General features: G+C 44.1%; 1 long non-coding RNA gene across 1 annotated transcript in view; it reads right to left on the bottom strand.

The window, feature by feature from the left end:
* Positions 1-4,248: 4,248 nt before the first annotated feature.
* The window catches only part of LOC144584368 (uncharacterized), a 40,331-nt gene continuing 20,426 nt past the window's right edge, over positions 4,249-24,153 (bottom strand). Inside the window, exon 2 of the long non-coding RNA XR_013538568.1 lies at positions 4,249-4,380. This is a non-coding gene — a long non-coding RNA (uncharacterized LOC144584368). The remainder of the gene's footprint in view (positions 4,381-24,153) is intronic.

The following is a 24,153-nucleotide window of genomic DNA, read 5'->3' as shown; positions in this document are numbered from 1 at the left end:
CCCTCGAAGCACGATGTATCCACCTCGGCTGCAGCTTTCCTCTCAGGAACTCAGCTGGCTGATGATCTTCTTCATCTGCTTTGCTCAGCACGGCTCTGGTTTCGAATCCTGCTACAGCGATGATGTTGAAGACACTCTGGAACTCTGCACCCCTCACGACATGAAGATGCCTCTTGACACGACCTCTCTGGGTACGATGACATCTCTGGACACGACCTCTCTGGATATGATGACATCTCTGGACACGACCTCTCTGGATATGATGACATCTCTGGACACGACCTCTCTGGATACAGTGCTGACTTTTCTTTAATGTAGTCTGCAACTTTTCCAGGGTCTCTTTACATCTGCTCAACCCCTGGATCTTCTTGTCTTTTCTTATAACTTTTATAATTTTTAAAGGAGAGGCTATACATCTGACATTTCTTTCCTCCTGCTGGGTATAGCCTGCTATCCTTATCATAGATTTCCCTCTAGCTTCTTTCCTTATTTCTATAACTAGAGTAAATTTCTTTAGTACTCCTTGCATTTCTCTTTTATTTACTTGTTTAAGTTTAGATGCATCTTTAACTTTCTCTAGTGCTACTTCTTTATTCTTAAGTTTCTTAGATAGGGTTTCTTGTTGCTTGGTTTTAGCTATGGGTGCAGACACAGAATTATCAGCCTTTTCAGTTAGCTGTATCTTTTCCTTAGATACTACTTCTGCTGACTTCAATTTACTTTCCTCTAAAGTTTTCAGTTTTGCTATCTCAGGGTAGCATGATGTTTCCTGATTTTCTTTTGATTTCGTATGCACAAAATTAACCTGTTTCACCTCATCCTCACTCGTTCTAAGTTCTGACACCTCTCTGTGTTCCTGTTTCTGTTGTTCAGTGTGTTCCTGCCTCAGTTGAATAAAAGTCTTATCAATATCTTCCATATAATTTTTATAATCATCCCTATTCCTGTCCTCCCTGTTGGCCTTATCCTCACTATTTCTTTCTCCCTGACATGTGTCATAAGCTTGAGAGAATTCTTTTATCTCCTTTCCCATTTTTGGCCAATAATACTTCTGAGGTATTCTTTGCTTAGTTTCTGCAATACCTAAATGTCCCTTTTCTAGAATCATAGGACGATATTTATCAGGAACAATCAACTGACTTTTAATCTCCTTTTGGAATATTAATTAGTTTTTCTTTGTAGTTTAGTGGATAATCCTTTGCCAGCCACTTCTCCAAAACAGCTTTTTAAAGTGGGGTCTGCTATCTGATCCCTGGCAAATACACTTTTCTGAGGTATTTCTAACGAAAACGCCTCAGCCTGGGGTATGTTCTCTTCTTGTTCTTGAGAGCCAGTACCATTACTAGCTTCCCTTTGTTCAGGTTGTGATCGCGTAATCACCAAGGCACTCTTGACATGCTTTGTTAAGTCAGTGCCAATAAGACAAGGTGTAGGAATTTGAGAAGAAACCCCCATTCGCCAAACTCCCCGCCATCCTTGATAATCAACTAAAACATCTGCCACAGGCAAGCTCACTAACTCCTTCCCAATTCCTCTGAGAGTCATATTCTGACCAGGAATTATACATTCCTGAGGTACAATATCAGAGTGGCAGATCGAAACTTGTGAGCAAGTGTCTCGTAAAGCAGTGTAATTCTGTCCTAAAATTTTTATTCTGTCCTCAGCTGATTCCAGTAGCTGAGAATTTATCTGAATGTACAAACAATGTCTTATTTCAGCTATTGGCAGATCCTCATATTCTGTACTCTGGCCACTAGATGTATCCATTTCTGAAGAGCTAGCTGCTGCTTCTGGCTGCGTTCCCATGGCAACAGGGCTATCTCTAGAGGGACTCATTTGGCTGTTCTGTATACAATACACAGACTTTGCCTCTTTCAAATTCACTTTCTGAGGAGAAATTTCTTTCTTTTGAGTTGTGTTAAAACACTGTGTCCCCTGCCTTGACAAGCAAAGCAAATTTTATCTCCCCATGAGCCTCTGTTAGTGAACTTTTCTGATTTTTCTTTTCCCTCCAAAATCGGGTTCCTGGACTGGCTCTGCCCAGAAGTTTTACCCACAAAATGGCTGCCCATTTTAGCCTGACCCTGACCTGGCTCTTTGGAGTACTTTGGCTCCCATGTTTTCCTCATACCTTTTTCCTCATAACTTACAGGCCCCCTTATTTGTGAAATAAAATCAGCAATCTGCGCAGCCTGTCTAATGTCAGTAGGTTTCCTTTCCTGAACCAAATATTTAAGTTCACCACGGAGCAAGGAATAGAACTGCTCCAAACCTACAATATTTTTTAACTGTTGAAAAGTCTGTACATTCTCCTGTTCCAACCACCTGTCCAAACATCTCTCTAAGTTATAACCCAGCTGTGTGAAAGTTTCATCTGATTTCTTGGTGAGCTTTCTGAATTTCTGTCTGAGGTGTTCTGAATTAATGCCAAATCTAAGAAAAACCAACTTTTTAAACTCTGAGTAATCTTTACTGAGTTCTATTGCCATATCAGCATATATTTCTGCCATTTTCCCACTAATCAGAGACCTTAAAACTACCATTTTCTCTGCTTCTCTGAGAGAAAAATCTGAGGCTGCTCTCTCAAAACTTGTAAGGAACGCTTCAACCGAATCCCCTTGTTTATAGGATGGAAATTTCTTTAAATCTGCTTTCGATAATTGGCCCACCTCAGAGTCTCTATTGTTATTATTGTTCTGGTTCATCATTTCCAATTTTCTTAACTCAAACGCCATCCTCTCTCTCTCCAATCTTTCTTCTCTTTCCATCTCCATTTGTCTCATTCTTTCCTCCTTTTCTAATTGTCTCATCCTATATTCATGTTCCTGGGCTAATTGAATTTTCCTCAGTTCTGATAACTGTTCCCCATTAATTCCTTCCTCCTGCTCTGAGGTAAATCTGTCCCCTTCTCCATCAATCACTTCTCCAGTTCCCTCAGACATCTCTGGAGATTTAGGCTCACTTTCAGCCATTTTACTGCGCGTCAAAGGCATGTTTCTTACACAAAAGGCTCCTGACTATTTCCAAGCCTCTGTTTAAAATACTTTTTTCCTTTCTGTGTTAAGGTCTGATATATATTAGCAGTGTGTTCCAGCTGATCTGACACTAGAAACTGTAACTAAGCTTCTATGTCGTCTTCTTTTCCCCTTTTCTGGGCCTCTTGCCAACTAAGGATACTTATTTTATATTACTGCCTTTAGAATCACCACAGCTCTCTCCACTCACTGGAGCTGTTTAAAATGGAGATCCCTCAGCTTTGCTGGGCTTGGTCTGTCCTCTCAGAGTTCACCTAACTCAGGACACTCTGACCAACTCGCCACAGTCTCTGCTTTGGGGCTACTCTCCCTCACAAAATGGCCACTACAGAGCTCATAAATCAGTTTTCCACTCTGAAGCTTAAGTGCCTCTCCACTAGATTTGCTCCCCTTGAGTCAAATCCTAGAGATGCCCACACTTTCCACTTCAGGTGACCCTAACTGAAGTCCTTTTGCTCTTGCCACTTTAGCCAAGGCTTTACTGGCCAACTGGACAACTGGATAACTCGTATCCCACACGCTGGCACCAATTTACGTTGTGACGTCCCTCTTTCACGTCACAATGGTCAGGACACTCTCTCATTCACACTTTATTTACGCTGCCACCAACCACTCCTTCATAAGACTCTTCAGACAAATGTATGATTTTAAAAATAAAATCTAGTGTTTTATTGATAACAACAGAAGGAATGGTAAATCACTTTATCAACTAAAATAGAAAGGCAATCAGTAATAATCAAGTATCCCCTCATACACACTATCACTCAGACCTCAACTCTTACTCTAACTCTCCATAACTCTTAACTAACTAAAAACTGTCTCACATCATTCACTCCCCCCCCTTATATACACAGCTCCACCTCCTGGAGTCCCACCTCCTGCTCTGCTATAGGCAGATGGGTTCCAGCATAACCATGATAGGCAGGTGACGTCATCGCAGCCGTCACAACAACCAACCTAGGAAACAGAGGGAAAAGAAACAGTAGAGAGGCTCGGTTCTCTTTGAATTCAAAGGCTATAAGGTACAATTGGTTAGTCCTGGATAGACATACAATCATCTCAGCCCAGAAGAGTCCTTCTCAGTCATACAAAGTACAGATAGCATGTGAGGCTACAGACAAAAACTTCAACACTCACTGACAAATCCAAGGTAGTGTCAGTAAAGCATAAGCTGCAATTAATTAATTTCAAAGGTCTTACCCTAGACCTATAAGCAGAGTTGCCATAGACAGGTTTCCTCCCTCTCCATTTTAGAGGTTCCACATGACCTTCTGGTGTATCATCTGGCCTATATTCCAAGTTTTCATTTTTTTTTAAAAAAAAGTATGTCTCTGCCACAATAGACCTAGAAATATAAAGGAAAATGTGTGGTCAATGCACTGATCTACTGTTTATAGTGTGACTCCTCCCAGGCCATCCATAGGGATGCAGGTGTTGAGTGATCCTTGAGGAAATGACATACAAATCAGGCAAGCGATGTACAGTGGTGCCCTGCTTGACAACGAAATCACTTGACGACTTTTTTTTGCGCTCGCTATAATGATTGAAAATGATGGTTCCTATGGTTTTTTTTCACTTTACGATGATTAGGTCCCTGTTTCGCGAACCGATTGTTCACAAGACAATGATTAAAAACAGCTGATCGGCAGTTCGCAAAATGGCTCCCTGTTGTTTTCCGGACCTATTTTCACAAGACAGCAATTGAAAATGGCTTCCCCTATGAAGGATCTTCGCTGGACACTGAGGTATTTCCCCCATGGAACGCATTAACCAGTTTTCAATGCATTCCAATGGTTTTTTTTTTCCGCTTGACAACGATTTTGCTTAACAGCGATTTTCCTGGAACGGATTATCATTGTCAAGGGGGGCACCACTGTAATCCAACCAAACTTTTCTTTATTAGTTCTGCATTTCACAATTATCTGGCTGATCCAGGTTCTGTATATTGTCCACATCTCTCATAGTCCATAGTCGAGCCCAAGATTGGTTCCACTCCCAGGTTCTGTTCCCATTCAAGTCCAGCCACTCCAGTGGTGTCCACATTCTTCAGCTCAGGGTCTGTTGACAATGTGTAACACTTAATCCTTTTGATTATAGAGTTGCCTCACCTGTTGCTTTCAATGCCAGCACCTCTTTTTTTCTAACCCCAAATTAAGAAATCAATATTTTACACAGAAAACAGAATACATTTTTATTCAGTAATTAGGTAAAATTTACATACCAGAACTGTCCCTGTTGCATTTGAGCACTACCTATGTGCTCCACCTTGAACGAGGTGTGTTCCAATAGGTTTGTTCAGCATCAGCTGATGTCAGTTACATAAGGGTCATGATTGGAGGAAGCTATGTCTCCTGACTGTAGGAAGCTAAGCTTTGTGATTGAGGGAAGCCTATTTGCAGAATCAAGATATGGGCAGTTTTGCAATCGCATGGTTCTCTCCTTGGCTTACTTCCGTGTATAAGACAACCCTCAATTTTTAGTCTAAAGATTTTAGACAAAAGTATCATCTTATACACGGAAAAATATGGTAAGTCACCTTTGTCGTGATCCCCTCTGAAGTCCTTATCCCCCCCAGGCCTTCACGAGGTTCTCGCTATTCGTTCTTCTTCGCTGCCACCAGATATTAATGCTTTAATATCAAGTATTGAGACATGTGTGCTGTCAGAACATAAGTCTTTTATTTAACCAGGGAATAAATACTCATGGGATAAATTATGAGTTGGAAATCACTTATATTTGAATCAGTTAGGATATAAAACTCATTTAACTCTCTGCTTCAATCTACCCCCTTGCAGTTCTATAACTCACTCTTCTATTACTTTTAAGCCAGACACAGTCTCTCTCTCTCTCCCAGACTCCATCCACCAGTCTTTTTTATCCTGCTCCCTCCCTTCCACCTTCATTGGCTCCTGCGTCAATGTTCTCCGGTGACAGGCAGGTGAGGTCAGGGCTGTTTGCTACACTCCTCCCCCCTTTAAAAGTTGTTTCATGGGATAAAACCTATGGTGGTTTACCCTCATGAACAATGAGCAGCTTTCTTGTAAGTCACCATCAAACTTTACAACATTACAATCAAACCTTACTACCTTTGAATGTATGTAACATTTAAACAACTTTTATGCTTTCTATACATTAAACATTGTATTTCAATTACTAGTTTAATTATATTACTCACCATTTCAATCAGATACACAGGTGCCTACTGAACAAAATCACTTTAGCATTTTTTTAAAAATTGTATTATTTGGATAACTTGGAACAAAATCACTTAGCATTTTTAATACTTACATACATTTTTTCCATTCAAACCCACAGCTTATAACATTTAACTTGGTACAGTTAACATTTTATAGCTTTTGCCTTTTTACCAAAGTCCATTTCCTTTATCTTCAGTCTTCGGTGCTCCTCGACAGGGTGTCTGCTACAACGTTTTGAGTCTCTTTTGTTCCAATTTTTTTCAAAGTTTTTGTGTCATTTGAGTTCCTTCTCAACAACATGTTTTTGTCCTTTTCGAAAGTCCAGAATCGTAGTCATGGTGGAGAGTTAGTGCATCTACAAAACTGTCCTTCCCTCCTGCACAGCTTGAGTTGTGGTGAAGTCCACCTCCCTCCGCCCTTTTAAGATACTCACGAACCACCAAAGGATGGGATCTTTTGTCAGCCTGCCACCTCCCTCTCCAGAACGCCCTCAGATGACGGTCCTTGCAGTCATCTGCCTGGCTTGGCATGGCTACCAGTTCAAATCCAGACACCTCCGCAATGGTGAAGCCTTTCTGGCACTTAGGAACTCTCTGTACGCGGTCTGCCACCAGCGTGGTCTTCCATCTCTCTTTCTGCTGTGCTATTTTAGCTGCTCTACAGGATTTCACCTCCATCACTGTAACGGCCATCGTGGTGCTACCGGGTAAACCCTTTCGGTGATACCCCATTAGTTCGAGCCAAACTCGAAATCTTTTAGCCGTTTGCACCACTGGCAGGGTAAGGCTACATTTTAAACTACTTTGCTTATGATAGGTCACCCCTCTGCCTTCCCAGTATGGCCATGTATGTTTTCTTTTGGGCTTTCCTCTTTTCATATATAGGACAATCATTCCTTTCTTGCCCCACAGTTTGATTCGATAGGCTCGGATTCTGTAAGGTGTAACTGCTTGTGGGGGTGCGTCTCTGGTTTCAATCTTGTGCACTACCCCTTTGGCTACCACTGGTTCACTAGAGTAAGCTTCTCACTTCTCCTTGCTGTTCTAGGGAAAGTGAGGGACTGATTTGGACCTTCTCTGGGGTGTATTTGGATTCTTTCCTCCCTTCCCAATAAAGTAATTCGGCTATTTTTTTACGGCAAGCAAATCTCATTCAAAGAAATGCTGATTAGTTTTTGGAATAGGCAGTTAAAATCATAATAAAACAATGCTAAGCAGTAATAAGCAAGTGGAGGAGGCTACTCCTGGCAGCAGCTGACTCTTTTATAATGAAAGCTGCAAGCAGTTAAAACTTATTTCTAAAAGCTTAAAAGATAAGAGAGTGAAAGTATAAAAGAGAGTGGAGCTTGGAGCTTGCCTGCTCATTCCTCCGACTCTAGATCTGATTTCTTGTTGATCATAAAGTAATTTGGGTCCTTCAATGTCTGCTTCTTTCAATGCCAGCAAGACCATGTTTTCCTTTCCATAGTAGGGTGGTCCACTCTCCTGCCTTTCTCTCTCTCCCCCTGTATAATGTAGTTTACCTCGTTTATTTTGGAGGTTACTTCCATCAGCTTGGCTGTGAAAGAGGTTCCTAAATCCATGACTATCTCAGAAGGAAACCCCATGCGACACATATAATTCCAGCAGAGTGTCCACAACTGTCTGAGTCTCAATATTTCTCAGGGGAGCTACTTTGGGGTAATGTGTTGCATAGTCAACGATAGTCAGGATGAATCTGTTTCCCCTCTTGGTAACTCTGGGCAACTATGTTGGAAAGGGTTCGAAATGATAGGTAAAGGACACAGCTTGGCTTTAGTTTTGTCATTGCTGTTTCCTTGCCTTTGTCACACGTCACACCTCTGGCAAAATTCTTTTATCTGTTTCCCCATTTCAGGCCAGAAAAGTTTTGGGCTATTATTTGTTTAGTTTTTGTGATGCACAAATGAGCCAAAAAGGTACCAGTGTGCCCCCGCTCCACTATCCCCACTCAATATTTGAGAGGAACAATTAGTTGTGGTGTTTCCCCTCCCCTTCTAGGATTCACTAAGGTCTCTCTATACAAAAAGTCTTTTTCTAGGAAGAACCTTTCTGGACTCTCATGGGTTAACTGACCTTCACCAACTTTCTTAAAACATTGATCCAGTGTGGGATCTGCTTTTTGTTCCCTTTTAAATGTGTTTTCTAGGGGAATCCTAATAGGTATTAATTCAGCTGTTGAATCCTCTCCTCCCAACCAGCTCTGTATGAATTTCACCCCTATTCTTTGCTTTTTCTTCTTCTTTCTGCTGGGAGCGAGTCTGCACTAAAACACTTTTGACATGCTCAGTGAGATTGATCCCGATTAAACAGGGTACAGGCAATTGATCAGCTATGCCTGTTCTCCCTACTCCTTTCCACCCTTGATATCTTATGGGTATCCTCAGCCACTGGCAGGGTAATTATTTCTGAACCTATCCCCTTAACTGTCAGGCTTTCACCTTTCAATATGTATTCTGGAGGGATTATGTCTGGATGACATAAAGTAACTTGAGAGCAAGAGTCTTTCAGAGCCATAACATTTTGTCTCATTTATATAAATGTTATCTCCAGAACTTTTAAAAAGCTCCTGGTTGGTTTCGATTAAATAGCAATGGAGTATCTCAGCTTCAGGCAACCGTTCTGCTTGCTGTTCATGACTCTCTGCCCTAGTTGCACTTGTATTAAGAGTTAACTGTTTCACCCTTCTCTGAGGTAATTTTGTTTTGCTGCATGCAGTACACTGATTTAGGTTTGAGTAAATTTCCTTTTTGCCCCCCCCTTTAGCCTTAGTACATTGTGAAATGAAATGGTCTTTCTCTCAGCATCTGAAACAAATTCTGAACTTCTGTTCTGAACAAAGGGTTTTATCTCCCTTTCCTTCCCAATTCTTGTATTTATGCTGGCTCAGTTCTGTGGGCTTGCCTACAAAATGGCTGCCGCCAGCCTGTTTATTCTTGAGGTAATCTTGTCATGAGTGCTTCCGAAGATCTGGACCCAGAAGGGTTAACTGTGGCTGAGGAGAATGTGGAGAGATCGGAAACAGCTGAGCAGCCTCCAGGTTCTCCCTCCACAGCAGACAGGCTTCGGGGCAGGCTTCGGAAAAGACTCAGGGCAAGAAGAGCAGAGGATCGCTCTAAGGCTTTCCCCAGGGACCTGCGTTCACCTAGTCCTGAGTACTAGCAGAATAGAGAGCTTTCCAACAGCTCAAGGAGCTGTTTTAGTATAAAACAAGCTTCAGCGAAGCCAGAAACTTCGTGGAAGCAAGGAGTCAAAACCTTGGCTGGCATCCACGTCTCTTGTTCCTGAACTCTGGACCTTGACCCTGGACCTGCGCTGGTATTGGACTTTGGACCTTGGCCCTGGACTATGTACTCTGAACCCTGGACTCTGACTGTGTATCTGACCCTGGACTTTGACTTTGGACTGCACTCTGTAAGTTTGTTTCGGAACTCTGGCTTTGCATTCTTGGTATCTCTGACCTTGGACTGGTTTATCGGACTTTGGCTATTGTCACCCCCGGGAACGTGACAGATTGCTTCCACTCCCACACTTTTCCCATCATGGAGGGAAAAGCAAACGAAGACTCAGGTCCACTGAATGCTGTGCTTACTCAGGTGCAGTAACTTACACAGGCAGTCGGTCAGCTGCAACAACAACAAATAAAACTACAAACCGACGCCTCCTCTCTAGCTAAATGTCCTGTGTTGCCTCCTGAAAAATTTGAAGGCAATGTGGAGGAGTTTCCGGCATTCTTGGCACAGTGTAAACTGTACATTGAGCTGTGCGCCAGAGACTTTCCCCGCAGACAAAACCAAGGTATGCTTTATAATCAGCTTACTCAAGGGTCAGGCTGCTAAATGGGTGACTCCCCTGCTTCTTGCTCCTTCACCCCTGTTAACTAATTACCAGGGGTTTCTGGAATGTATCTCAGTCGCATTTGCTAACCCCTTGCAAGCTGCCACAGCTAACAGAAAGATTCGGGCTCTGAAACAGGGAGAGGCTTCAGTTTTTCAGTATTCTACTGAGTTCAGACTCCTGGCTCAAGACTTACTCTGGAATGAGGCTGGCCTTATAGACCAATATATGGAGGGGTTAGCTGATAGAATCCTGGATGAACTGGCACGTGTAGATCAACCCAACACGTTGCAAGAGCTAATCTCCCTCTGCTTACGCATTGATGGCTGCTTGGAGAGCCGACGCTTAGCACAAAGTGGTCCCTGTTTCCTGCAGCCACCCTTGCCAGCTCCCAATAATAAACCAGAGGACTCTGAACCTATGCAATTGGGAGCAGCTCGGCCCCGCCTCAGCCCCGAGGAAAAGACACGATGCCGCTCCCAGAATCTTTGTCTGTGTTGTGGGGGAGCAGGACACTATGCTTTGGGCTGCATGGCCAAGCGGTGTAACCTCGACTCTGTGGGGCACTTAGCTGGGTCCCCTGAACTCTATCCTAACATCCCAGGACCATTCCTTGTACCCGTTAAACTTTGCCTGCCGGATGGACGTTGATTGTTCGTTCACGCCATGGTTGACTCTGGGGCGGATCGCTGTTTTATAGACACCGCTTTTGTAAAACAGAACCGGATCCCTGTACAGGATAAAGAAACTCTGACCCTAGTCGAATCCATAGATGGACGTCTCCTCCGTTCTGGTCCTGTGACCCAAGAAACCCAACTGGTCACCCTCCGGGTTCAACAACATCAGAAACAGCTACAATTTAACATTGCCCGTATGCCCCGTTTTCCACTTATTTTGGGACTGTCCTGGCTCAGAACCCATAATCCCCTAATGGACTGGACACGAGGGGAGTTAAGTTTCAGGGATCCGTGTCCGCATCTGGATCTACCAGCTACCTTGGCCGCAGCAGGATCAGCAGATAAGTCCGCAATACCCCCGGAGTATGAGGACTTTGCTGATGTCTTTGAAGAGAAGGGGGCTGACCAACTACCTCCGCACCGACCCTTTGACTGTGCTATTAATTTGGTGTCGGGGGCACCCCTTCCTGTGACACGGATCTATCCCATGTCGGAACCTGAACTCGTAGCTTTGAGGGCCTTTCTGGATAAAAACCTGAAACGGGGGTTCATCCGGCCATCCACGTCACCTCTGTCTGCCCCTGTCATCTTTGTCAAAAAGAAGGGTGGGGAGCTTCGCCCCTGCAATGACTACAGGGCTTTGAATAAGATAACTGTCAGAGATCGCTACCCTCTACCCTTGATCGGTGAGCTTCTGGATTGTCTTAAAGGGGCCCAAGTCTATACCAAGTTGGATCTTCGTGGCGCCTATAATTTTGTACGAATTCGTGATGGTGACGAGTGGAAGACGGCTTTTGGAACACGTTATGGTCAATATGAATATCTAGTCATGCCTTTTGGATTACTAATGCGCCAGCGGTGTTCCAACGATTTATGAATGTCATCTTTCGAGACTTGCTTGATCGCTTTGTAATTGTTTACCTGGACGACATTTTGATTTATTCCAGAGACCCCGTTCGGCATAAGGGACATGTTCGCCAGGTTTTATAGCGATTACGTGAACATCGGCTCTACGCTAAGTTGGAGAAATGTGAGTTTAACCTGGCAGCAACCTCGGAACCGTAAAGATGTGCAACGGTTTCTTGGCTTTGCAAATTACTATCGTCAGTTTATACCAGGTAATGCGGATGTAACCACGCCATTGTCCTGTCTCCTCCGGTCCAAGGAGCCGTTCCTGTGGACTCCGGAGGCAGATCATGCCTTTGCCACCCTAAAGACCCACTTTACTACTGAGCCCATCCTACGTTATCCGGATCCCCAGCTTCCGTTTACAGTGGAAACTGATGCCACCAGTATTGCCCTGGGGGCAATACTATCCCAGCGGGAGGACCCTTCACAGCCACTACGACCCTGTGCATTCTACTCCCGGCAGTTCACGCCCCCGGAGTGTAACTACACCATTTGGGAGCAAGAACTTTTGGCCATCAAAGTGGCGTTCGAGGTTTGGAGGCATTACCTCGAACGGGCCCGTCACCCAGTCCAGGTTTTGATGGATCATCGAAACCTGGAACACTTACAGACAGCCCGATGCCTCAACCAACGCCAAATCCGATGGAGTCTCTCTTTCTCATGGTTCGACTTCCGTATCACTTATGTCCCGCATACCCAGAATTAGAAAGCTGATGTCTTGTCCAGCAAACCAGAATACGCTTTTTCGGCTTCTGAAGAAACCCCGATTTCACCGATCCTGCCTCCCTCTGTCTTTGCCGCCATAACCACTCGCTCCCTGGCCGACGAGATTCGAGTTAGCCAAGCTCAGGATTCCTGGGCCAAGCAACACCTGCAGGAACTTCAAGAGGGCTTGGATAGTGACTTTACTAACCGCCAGGGCCTCCTACTATATCGTGGACGCGTATATATCCCTCCGGGACCCCTCCGAGCTCAGGTCCTCCATCTGACCCATGACTCCCCTCCTGCAGGACATTTTGGTCAACATAAAACCCTGCACTTGCTCACACGAGAGTTCTGGTGGCCCCAGGTTCAAGCTGACATCGCCCGGTATGTTGGATCCTGTGAGGTTTGCTGTCGAGCCAAGGACGTACCAGCTAAACCTGCAGGTCTGTTGCAACCTTTACCCGTACCAGCTGGCCCTTGTGACACAGTCTCCTTGGACTTCATCACAGATCTCCCGCGGTCACAAGGGTATACCTGTATCCTAGTGATTGTAGATCTGTTTACCAAGATGGCTCATTTTGTCCCATGTTCCAAACCTCCCACAGCTCCTGAAACCGCTCAATTATATCTCCAGCATGTTTTCTGTTTACATGGTCTCCCGATGCACCTCATCTCTGATCGTGGTTCCCAGTGCACTTCCCGGTTCTGGAAAGCCTTGCACTCCAGTTTGGGCACCCAGGTGCACTTGTCATCCGCCTATCATCCGCAAACAGATGGACAGACCGAGCGTACAAATGCCACCCTGGAACAGTATCTTCGTTGTTACACGTGTTACCAGCAAGAAAATTGGGCTACCCTGTTACCTCTGGTGGAATTCGCTTCCAACAATGCAAAACATACATCCACTGAACAGACACCCTTCGAAGCCAACTATGGGTACCATCCTCGTTTTTTCCCGGCTACTCTACCCTCGACCATGGTTCCTGCTGCAGATGCCCACATACTAGAGTTGCAGGCTATTCAAGATTTACTCCGAGAACAGCTTCAGCAGGCTAAAGAAGCCTATAAAACAGCAGCTGACCAGAAGCGACGGGCCACCTCTCAAACCAGGAGACCAGGTCTGGCTTTCTACCCGTCATCTTCGCCGACCTGGCCGAACCCATAAGTTAGACCCTCGATTTATAGGACCCTATGAGATAAAAGAACAAATCAACCCTGTTGCTTTCCGGCTACGACTTCCAGATACTCTCTGTGTCCACCTGGTCTTCCATCGATCCCTCCTTGTTGCTGTCTCAGCTCCAGACCCTGCTCGACCTTCGCCCCCAGCTCCACCTCCACCTGTCTTGGTCGATGGCGAAGAAAAATATGAGGTCTGTTACATACAGCACTGATGTTACCTGTCTGTCATGGGTTTGGAGGGAAAGTTCCATCCTATGGGGAGTGGAAGGCGGGACATCAGGAGGAGGGGCTGTACTGTATATATATGTGGAGCGTGTGTGGAGAAGTTAGGAGAAGCTGGAGGAGAGCTGGGAGAAGAAGCTGGTGTGGGAGTCTGTGTGTCAGACAGGGTACTACTGTGTGTCAGTCAGTACCAACCTAATAGGTTCAGGTTTCTTTATGGTTAGCCAGAACTGATAGGTTCAGGGTCTGTGCTTTACTGTATGAGTGTTCTGTGTGAACCAAACTGGTGTATGTATGATTGAGACTAAGCCACGTTACTGTATCTTATTCACTTGATCATTTTATTTTCCCTGTGTGTTATTTAAATAAACCTTATTCCTTTGTTTGTTAAAAATCCATTCCTGGTCTGTGTGACTCCTTACAGGGAATGGTTGGTGGCAGCTTAGTGAAACTGTGGCATCCTCCAGTAGGTCTGGGTTTGTCACATTGATTGGTGTCCAGCGTGTGGGATACGACTGGTCCAGTTGTCCAGTGGTACAGCAAAGCCTTGGCAAGTGTGCCCAGAGCAAGGGGGGTCTAGTCAGGGACAATCTGAGAGCACGTAGGTAATCTTCTAGGTGTACCTCACGGGGGGGTGCGCTAGTAGAAGAACGTGTAACCTCAGATTGGGGACTAGATTAGGGAGCTCTGAGGCAACTTGTTTTGGCGGGAAAAAAGCTGAGGCAAAACTGTGTAGTAGCAGTGATCTAGCCTGCCTGCTGAGAGGCCTAGCAGAGGGGGGTAGACTCTGGCTCGCAACTGTTGCAAGTTAGTGCTGAAGAACAGCAGCAATCTATAGAAAGCTGGTTCTGAGGGGGAAAAAAAAGTGGTCGCTTTATTTTGAGGCTTGACTTTTGAAAGCAGCCTGTTCTGGGGGGGGGGGATTATGCCCTTGACTCGAAGCCAAATGGCAGAAATGGGTGAAGTGAAAGACCCACAGGTAGACCAAGGTTCGGAGGATGAATTTGGCTCAGTGCAGGGTGACAGCACGGGAGAACAGAACCCAGAACTCAGAAAATTGCTCATAGCCCAACAGCATGAACTGAGGGTGAGGGAAATGGAGGAAAGATTAGAGAGAGAAAGAAGGCAATTTGAATTGGCATTGGAGAGAGAAAATGGCATTTGAGTTAAGAAAATTGGAACTGATGAATCAGAACAATAATAACAATAAGGATTCTGAGGGAGGCCAATTGTCTAAAGCTGACCTGAAGAAATTCCCTGTGTACCACAAGGGAGATTGTCCTGAAGTGTTCTTTTCCCTAGTGGAAAGAGCGTTTGTGGACTTCTCAGTAAGGGAAACTGAGAAGATGACCATCATGCGATCTTTAATCAGTGGCAGCCTGGCAGAAGTCTATGCAGAGATGCCAGAGGAACTGATGAAAGATTTTGCAGAGTTTAAAAAACTGGTGTTTGCTAGACATGGGATAAATGCGGAACAGCTGAGGCAAAGATTCAGGTCAATGAATCTGCTTCTTAACCAGAGCAGACTTTTACCCAAGTGGGGGCCCAATTGGTGAGGCTGCTAGAGAAATGGCTATCTCAGGAGGGGACAGAGACCTTTCAGCAGCTCAAAGACTTGATAGCGCTGGAACAGTTCTATTCAGTCCTGCATGGGGAACTGAAATTCCAGGTGAGGGAAAGGAAACCGAAATCTGTGGCAGAAGCAGCCGAAATCGCAGATTTTATTTATCAAATAAGAAAACCCTTAGGTGCTGAGTGGAAATCTGTAGATAAACCCAAAGAAACCTACAGCAAGTACTCTCAGGGACCAGGGAAAAGCCAGCAAGGGGGAGGGGCCCATGGTGAAGGGAAGCCCTCAGACATGAAACCAAGACCTCAGATTTTGGAGGGAAAACCAAAACAAGATGAGAAAGACTCAAAATATAGCAGAAAATGTTATTTCTGTCAGGGAAAGGGCCATCTAATCTCAGAGTGTGAGAAATTAAAGCAGCTAAAAGGAATTGTGCCTCAGGACTCAAGTGGAACCAAGCCAAAAGCTGTGTTCTGTGTCCAGAAAGAGCAAAGCCCCTTGTCACTGAGGGAGCCGGTTGCCATGGCTACTCAATCGGGAACAGTTACATCTGCTGATCAGGCTGAGGAAAATGGTCCTCTTGTGGAGGTCAAGCGCTGCTTGCTTGTGAGAACAGATTCACAGTTGTTTGAAACAGCAGGGGTGGATGTAGGAATACTTGACCATCAGTATCGGGGGCTGAGGGACACTTGTTCCCAGGTGACCCTGTGCCATCCAGATATTATTCCTAGGGAATATATAATCCCAAATGAGAGCATAAAGGTGGCAGGGATTGAGGGGCAGGTGATCTCACTGCCAGTAGCGGAGGTACCTGTGAACTTTCAAGGCTGGAGGGGAGTTTGGCGGCTAGCGATTTCATCGACTCTGCCAGCAGCCGTGCTCGTGGGAAATGACCTGGCTGAACACGTGAAACGGGTGCTAGTGATTACACGTTCACAAGCCACCACGGGGACAGTTCAGGGGGGTAATGATGAGCCAGAGACGGAAGCAGAGGGGAGTTCAGAAGCTGTGGTGGAAACCTTAACCACAGACAGCCGATTTGGCCAAGAGCAAAAGGCAGACGCCACTCTCCAAAAGTGTTTTGAACAGGTGACTGACGCCCAGCTAACACCTGAAACCCCAGTGAGATTTCTAGAGAAAAAGTGGATTTTGTATAGAGAGACCCTGAGGAATATCTCAAAAGGGGGAGATGGGATCAGAAGTCAGCTAGTGGTACCTGAAAAGTATCGCCCCATGATCTTACAAAGGGGGCACTCTGACATGTTTGCTGCGCACTTAGGGGTGAACAAAACACAGCAGAGAATCACACAGAATTTTTACTGGCCTGACATAGGGAAGCAGATCAGGGAGGTCTGTAAACAATGTGATGTGTGTCAAAGGCAGGGGAATAGCCGCGACAGGACCAAAGCAAAGTTGTGCCCTTTGCCTGTGATTGACACTCCGTTCAACTGCATAGGGGTGGATATTGTGGGACCTTTGCCCAAGGCCACAAAGAGGGGGAACAGGTTCATTCTCACCATTGTGGACCATGCCACGAGGTACCCTGAAGCCATTCCCTTGACTAACATTGAAACTAACACAGTGGCAGATGCCTTGGTGGGGTATATGTCCAGGATGGGATTTGCCTCAGAAATAATTACAGATTTGGGCGCATCGTTCACATCGAAGCTCATGAAACGCTTATGGCAAATCTGTGGAATTAAGCACAAGGAAACCACTGCCTATCACCCTGAAAGTAATGGGTTAACTGAGAAGTTCAATGGGACTCTAATGCGCATGATTAGGGCTTACTTGGCAGAGAATCCAAACAATTGGGACCAGAAGCTGCAATCCCTTTTGTTTGCTTATCGGTCAGTGCCACAAGCCAGTACCGGGTTCAGTCCGTTTGAACTTTTATTTGGGAGAAGGGTGAAAGGGCCCCTTGATTTGATCAAACAAAATTGGGAGCAGATCACCCAGGATGACCCACAAGATGTTGTGACATATATAGACTCTTTAAGGAATGACCTAAAAAGAGACCTAGAGCTAGCAGCAGAGACCCTGCAAGCTCAAAAGGTCAGAAAGAAAGCTTGGGATGACCAGGAAGCCAGGGAGAGGCACTTTAACCCAGGGGAGGAAGTGCTTTGGCCTAGGCTCTGCAAAGAGAGCAAGTGTCAGCTGGGTAGCCCAGAAATAAAATACTTGGGTCACATAGTAGGGGGAGGAGTGATAAAACCCCTCGAGGCCAAGATAGAAGCAGTTCGTGATTGGCCTAGACCCAACACCAAGAAAAAAGTCAAATCATTTCTTGGGTTGGTGGGCTACTACAGAAAGTTCATCCCGAGGTTTAGCGAGATTGCGGCTCCGCTGACCGATCTGACGAGGAAGAAGACTGATGACCGCATCCCGTGGACCAGCGACTGTGAGGAGGCGTTCCAGAGGTTGAAGCAGGCGCTCATCAACTATCCAGTGCTGCGTGCTCCAGACTTCGACCGGGAGTTCATCATCTACACCGATGCGTCTAACAGCGGGGTAGGAGCAGTTCTTTGCCAGGAGGATGAGAATGGTGACCAGCATCCAGTGTCCTACCTGAGTAGGAAACTCCAGAAAGGTGAGAGACATTTGGCAACCGTGGAAAAGGAGTGCCTGGCCATAGTCTACGCGATCCAGAAGGCCAAGCCTTACATCTGGGGAAGACATTTTATTCTGTGCACTGACCATTCACCACTGCAATGGTTAAAGACAATGAAAACCCACAATAGTAAACTTATGAGGTGGGCTTTAAATCTGCAAGACTATGACTTTGAAGTGAAGGTGGTCAGAGGGTCAGTGAACTGTGTTGCTGACGCCTTGTCAAGAAGACCTGAAGAATGAAGACGGCGAAAGAAACATGGACTATGTATATATTTTGATGACAAAAAGTCAAATGTGTCTGTTTATTAAACATGTTGGTTTGTATGAATAAAGGTAACTTGATGTATTGTAAATGGTAAATGTTTAAATGCCTAATTGATATGTTTAACATAGAGTGTAAGTATAAGTAAGTATGGTATTGTATGTTATTATATGACTGTTTTTGTTTGTTTTGGGTCCAGGTTGTTTTTTTGGTGAAAAGCACCTTAGCTTTCCCCCTACAAAACAACTTATAAAGAGGGGAGGTGTTACATACAGCACTGATGTTACCTGTCTGTCATGGGTTTGGAGGGAAAGTTCCATCCTATGGGGAGTGGAAGGCGGGACATCAGGAGGAGGGGCTGTACTGTATATATATGTGGAGCGTGTGTGGAGAAGTTAGGAGAAGCTGGAGGAGAGCTGGGAGAAGAAGCTGGTGTGGGAGTCTGTGTGTCAGACAGGGTACTACTGTGTGTCAGTCAGTACCAACCTGAGAGGTTCAGGTTTCTTTATGGTTAGCCAGAACTGATAGGTTCAGGGTCTGTGCTTTACTGTATGAGTGTTCTGTGTGAACCAAACTGGTGTATGTATGATTGAGACTAAGCCACGTTACTGTATCTTATTCACTTGATCATTTTATTTTCCCTGTGTGTTATTTAAATAAACCTTATTCCTTTGTTTGTTAAAAATCCATTCCTGGCCTGTGTGACTCCTTACAGGGAATGGTTGGTGGCAGCTTAGTGAAACTGTGGCATCCTCCAGTAGGTCTGGGTTTGTCACAAGGTCCATCAGGTGCTAGACTCCCAAATCCACCGAGGGGGGCCTACAGTATTTTGTGGATTGGAAGGGTTATGGTCCTGAGGATCGATTGTGGGAACCAGCCAGTAATTTACATGCTCCTGAGTTAGTGCAACAGTTCCATGCTACCTACCCCGATTGTCCTGACCCATCTGAAGGGGGGAGTCCTGGAGAGGGGGATGCGAGCAAACACAGTGTTCGAAAACATCCGTGTAAGCCTGGACAGAGAGCAATCAGGAGTTTGCACATGCTAAAATGGGCTGAGTGAGTCCAAACTCAGCTAGCCATGCTACAACACTCCATCTTACAAGTCTGCCCACATAAGAACACCCTTGTACTCTCATATATTACTGTGAAAAGATCAAGTGGGCTTTGTAGTCCTTAGACTTAACTAGCACCACTGGCTGGACTCCTTAAGTATGCTAGGCCGAGACAGCACTCTCAGATGACCCTAAGACAAGTGTACTGTTCAGAAAAACCAATTGAGTTTTATAATCTTTAATTTATTAAAGAATAAGCATGTTACTAGGTATCAAAACCAAACTAAGCCAAAGCAAGTAAATAAGCATTGTGTTAGTTATTTACAACTCTGTAGTGAGACAAAGAAAACATGAAAAATAGAAAAGTGTTCAAAAACCTTACAAAAACACAAAAAGCCATTAAAAAGAATAAAAACAGTTCCAGTCCAGTATTCCATTAATAAAAACAAAATAATCCAAGTAGGTTATAAAAAGGTTATAGTCCTCAGTGATCCTGTAGAACAAGAATCCTGTACTAAAAAGAAAAATTCAGTAAAAGTCCCATTGTCCTTAGAAAAGTCCAAGAGTATAGTCCATATGAAGTATTTCAAGAAAAGAAGTTCATAAAGGGTATTCCCTAGGTAACAGTCGATAGGAAATAGTCCATGCATAATCCCTAGGAAAAAGCCCATAAGTCCAAGGGTAATCCAGTATAGTAAAGGTTAGTCCCATGTGTCACGAATGAATAAAGAGTCGGTCTTGAATGACAATGTCCATAGGCAAAAAGTTCCTTTTTCAAGAGTAACTGGCAAGGGCTTATCGCACCTTCCCACGATGTCATCCAATCAGAGTTCGTTACTAGGCAAACAGTCCTGTTGCACCACATGACTTCTTTCCCATACACACCAGATGTTATTTGGGTTACTGTAGTTTATCAAAGAGTCACAACAATTCCCATCTAATCACACCGAGTCCTTTTCTCAGGCTATCAGAATAACATTCTCTCCGCTCGCCTAGAAAACAACCTGTTAGCATAGCAAAGATACTTTATACAAAGAAACAAGATGGAACCTCTCTTGCTCATTTCTCAGTTACAAAACCCCATATTCCTTACAAGACTTTAACTCAAAAACCCATCTCATCACAAGCCCCTGGAAGATTAACAAAATTTCTGAACAACTTGAGTTCTAAATTTGATAACTGAATAAGATGAGATGCCATAATTAAGCATTAACAAAATAGAGAAAGATACTAACTTGAACATAAAGTAATACATTTCAAATAAGCTTCTACAATAGCAAAAAAATTTGATACTTGAGAACTATTATAATTACAGTATTTACCATACATGAGAGAAAATTGCGTTAGACACTTCTACTAGTCTGAAAAACAGAAAAACAAACATGTTAGTATAACTAATCACATCATCACTCTGTATATGCTCAGATAACACTGCAGTCATTTAACAGTAAAATAGTGAAAACAGGGTTAACATCATAATAACTTGACAAACCAATATACTGATATGAAGTAATAATGGATAAAACACTCTATGTATGCTCAGGAACATTGTCATACAGAATATCAAGAAAATTAAACATCAGAGCTTTAACAATTCTAGCCATTTTCTCCCCTTGCATCTGCACTGAACATTCTAGATAAACAGTGGGCAATTAAGGCCTTCTTTCCAGGTAGATGTTCAATGTCAAAATCATATTTTTGCAACCTGAAATGCCACTGCATTAATATTGGACTTCAATGCCTCTGTTTCTCTAAGAATGTCAAAGCATTTTGGTCTGCTTGAATAACCACTTTCCATGTACATCCATATATTCTGAAAACATGAAGAGCCCATAAAATTGAATAAGCATTTCCCTCCTGACAATTATACTTTCTCTCTCTTTCCTTCAATTTTCTGGCCACATAAACTACGGGGTGTAAAAACTTATTGTTATCTTCTTGTAATAAGATAGCGCTCAGACCTCTCTCTGAAAAAGCAGTTTGAATTATCATGGGTTTAGCAAAATTAGCTGATTGCAAGATTGGTTCTGTTATAAGTAACATCTTTAAACACTCAAAAGATTGGTTGCATTCTCGTGTCCACTCCATTGCAACAGATCTTGCTTTTCTTATTAATTTCTTTAGAGGTGACACCAAATCACTGTAACCATTAATGCATCCTTGGAAATGGTCAACTAATCTTAAAAATACCAATATCTGTTCTCTTTCTGTAGGAACAGGCCAATCATTAATAGCTTTCACTCTGAAATACTCAGGTAGAGAACAATTAGTTCCAATTCGATATTTTAGGTAGGACACCTTCCCATCAAACCAAACACAATGATCCATTTGCACTTTCAATCCTGCGCTCCTCAACCTGCGAAGTACGATTTCTATATGTTTTACATTTAACATTGGATCAGGGCTGTGAATTACAATGTTGTCTACATAGCCAATCACGTAATATAAATCACCAAGCAACTCATCAACCAATTTCTGAAAAGTAACATAGGTATTTTTCATTCCAGGTGCTAACTTTCTGAGTTGGTAAATTCCCTTAGAGCAAGTAAATGACGTGTAAGGGCGATGTTCCTCTTTAATTAAAATCTGATAAAGCCCTCCTTTTATTCCAACCACAGAAATGCATTCAGTGTTTGCAACAATTTCTACTAACGTGTCAACATTGATTGTAGGAATAGTCTCTGTCTCAGTGAACTTATTTAACTGGCTAAAATCTAATTCCACTTTGAGATCATCCTGTTTGCCTTGACACACTGAAATAGTATTGAATACAGCTGTTCTACATGGTTCAATCACTCCTTGTGAAATAAGACTTTCAACAGTTCCAGACACTAAATTTCCCTTAGTCCCTTCTAGGTCCATAGGAACAGAAACAGCAGTCAAACCATCTCTAACTACAATAGAATGTTTCACCATATGAGTCTCTCCAGGTGAATTCGAGAAAACATTTTGGTGATTAGCTAACACAGACTCCAATACCTGTTGTGGGCTAAATTGATCAATGTCAAAAATTCCACTATCTTCCTCATCACCTTCTCCATCTTGCCCATCATTTTCTGGGTCTACCTCTGCAACCACAGGTACAATATTGGGAACGCCTTGGTCCAGAAATGCCACACCCCTGAAAACCTGTATTGCTGAATTAGCTGTGCTATCAGGTTTGGTCACAAGAGGCCGCTGTTGCATCAAAGTTCCCTCGGGAGTACTCTGCATAGCCTCAGAAACAGTATCAGCATTCTCACCACTTCCTTGGAAAATAGGCTGTTGAAAATCAGTATGGTCCCAAACCTCTGCTTTTCTTTCTAAAGATCTTTCTGAGAAGATTAACTGTGGTACTGGGCCAAAGTTTCCAGATATGATTTCAGTCTCTGGAGAAACATCAGTACTTTGTAATCCCAAAAAAGTTAGCGATTCCCCCTTCATTGGTTGTGTTAGTTCCACAACCCGACAGGTTTAAATGCAGCTTTTTATCTTGAAGCAAGCTTACCGAATTAGCATCACATTCTCTTGTACCATTAAAACAGTGTGAAAGTCCATGCTGCAAAGCCTCTGTACAATTAACTCCTCCTGTAGCCTTACTCAACGTCTCTGGTAAAGGTACTTTATCTCCTTCGGTCTGCTTTGATGTGTTCTCTCCTGCTCCAATTAGTTCCTCCACACAAATTCCTTCAGATCCTACAGTTCCCAGTTGCTCAGGCAACTGAGGAACAGTAAGCTGTCCCTCCTGATCTGACATAGTTACTAATGCTGGGCATTCTCTCAAGTCCGGGAGCGAACGAGATTCTGCCAATGCTTTTATGCAAAGGCCTTCTGGCAGTACTTCCTCCCTCTTAGCAAGCAAACCCATAGTTCCAGAGTTTCTCACCTGTCCTGGGCTTTGAAGAAGGACTGAGGGGTGAGCTGAGCTGCATTCCAATGCACTGAAATTCTGTGGAGCACTGCAGTTTTCCCTTGCGTCGTCCGATGCTAGTTCCTCCACGGAAACAGCTCGGTGAAGCGATGTCCCTTTCTCCTGCATTCCTTCCTCTGCACGCGACTCCGGGGCCTGTAAATCCTCTGTTTGGACGGATGATAAATCGCTGTCTCCTCTGGAATGCTCATTAGAATTCCACTGGGCCTCGTTCACTTTTTCCACGCAAGCATTTTGCATCTCAGGATCGCTCCCAATTGTCTGGAGTGTCCCGTTACAGTAATCCTTAAATGGACCCTGCTGAGCTTGGAAAAACCTTTGCATCAAGCCAGGTTCTGTGCTTAAAAGACGTTTTAAAAGTAAGTTTTCCCGGTAAAGCTGTTTTATCAGCCAATCTTTTTCCTGAATTTTCTGCTTGGCTTGCCTGAAAAATCCCGAAGCCACTTCCAAGATTCTGTCCACGGCTGCCGACTGTTCTTGCTCCCCCATGTTCTGCTGGCAATCTAGCCTAAGCTAGGTCAGCAATAAAAACAAAACAAAACTCCAAGGAAAATAAAAAAAATTAAAAATCTTCTCTGCACCTTCGACCAACTGCTGTCACTCTGTGATCCTAAGATCAGCAAAGAGGACAGACAGCTGCCAAAACCAAAATAAAATTAAAAATCTCCTCTGCACCTTCGACCAACTGCTGTCACTCTGCTATCCTAAGATATGTGAGAGGACAGACAGCTGCAAAACCAAAATACTGAAAAATCCAAAAGGAAGAGAAAACTGTGATCAACCTGTGAACCCTAAAGTTACAGAGATGATCAATGGCTGAGCTGGGTGCAGATAGATGCCATTAGGGCCAGGTCATCCCGACAGATGCTGAGATCATAGGGCATGACTCTAGGCCAGCTAGATGCAGCTAGGTACTCCGACAGATCCTAAGATCGTAGTGGGAGACCCAGATCTAGGCAGGATACA

Source organism: Pogona vitticeps, chromosome 10 (assembly GCF_051106095.1).
Source record: "Pogona vitticeps strain Pit_001003342236 chromosome 10, PviZW2.1, whole genome shotgun sequence".
Lineage (NCBI taxonomy): Eukaryota > Metazoa > Chordata > Lepidosauria > Squamata > Agamidae > Pogona > Pogona vitticeps.
This window is presented reverse-complemented; position numbering and strand designations above follow the sequence as displayed.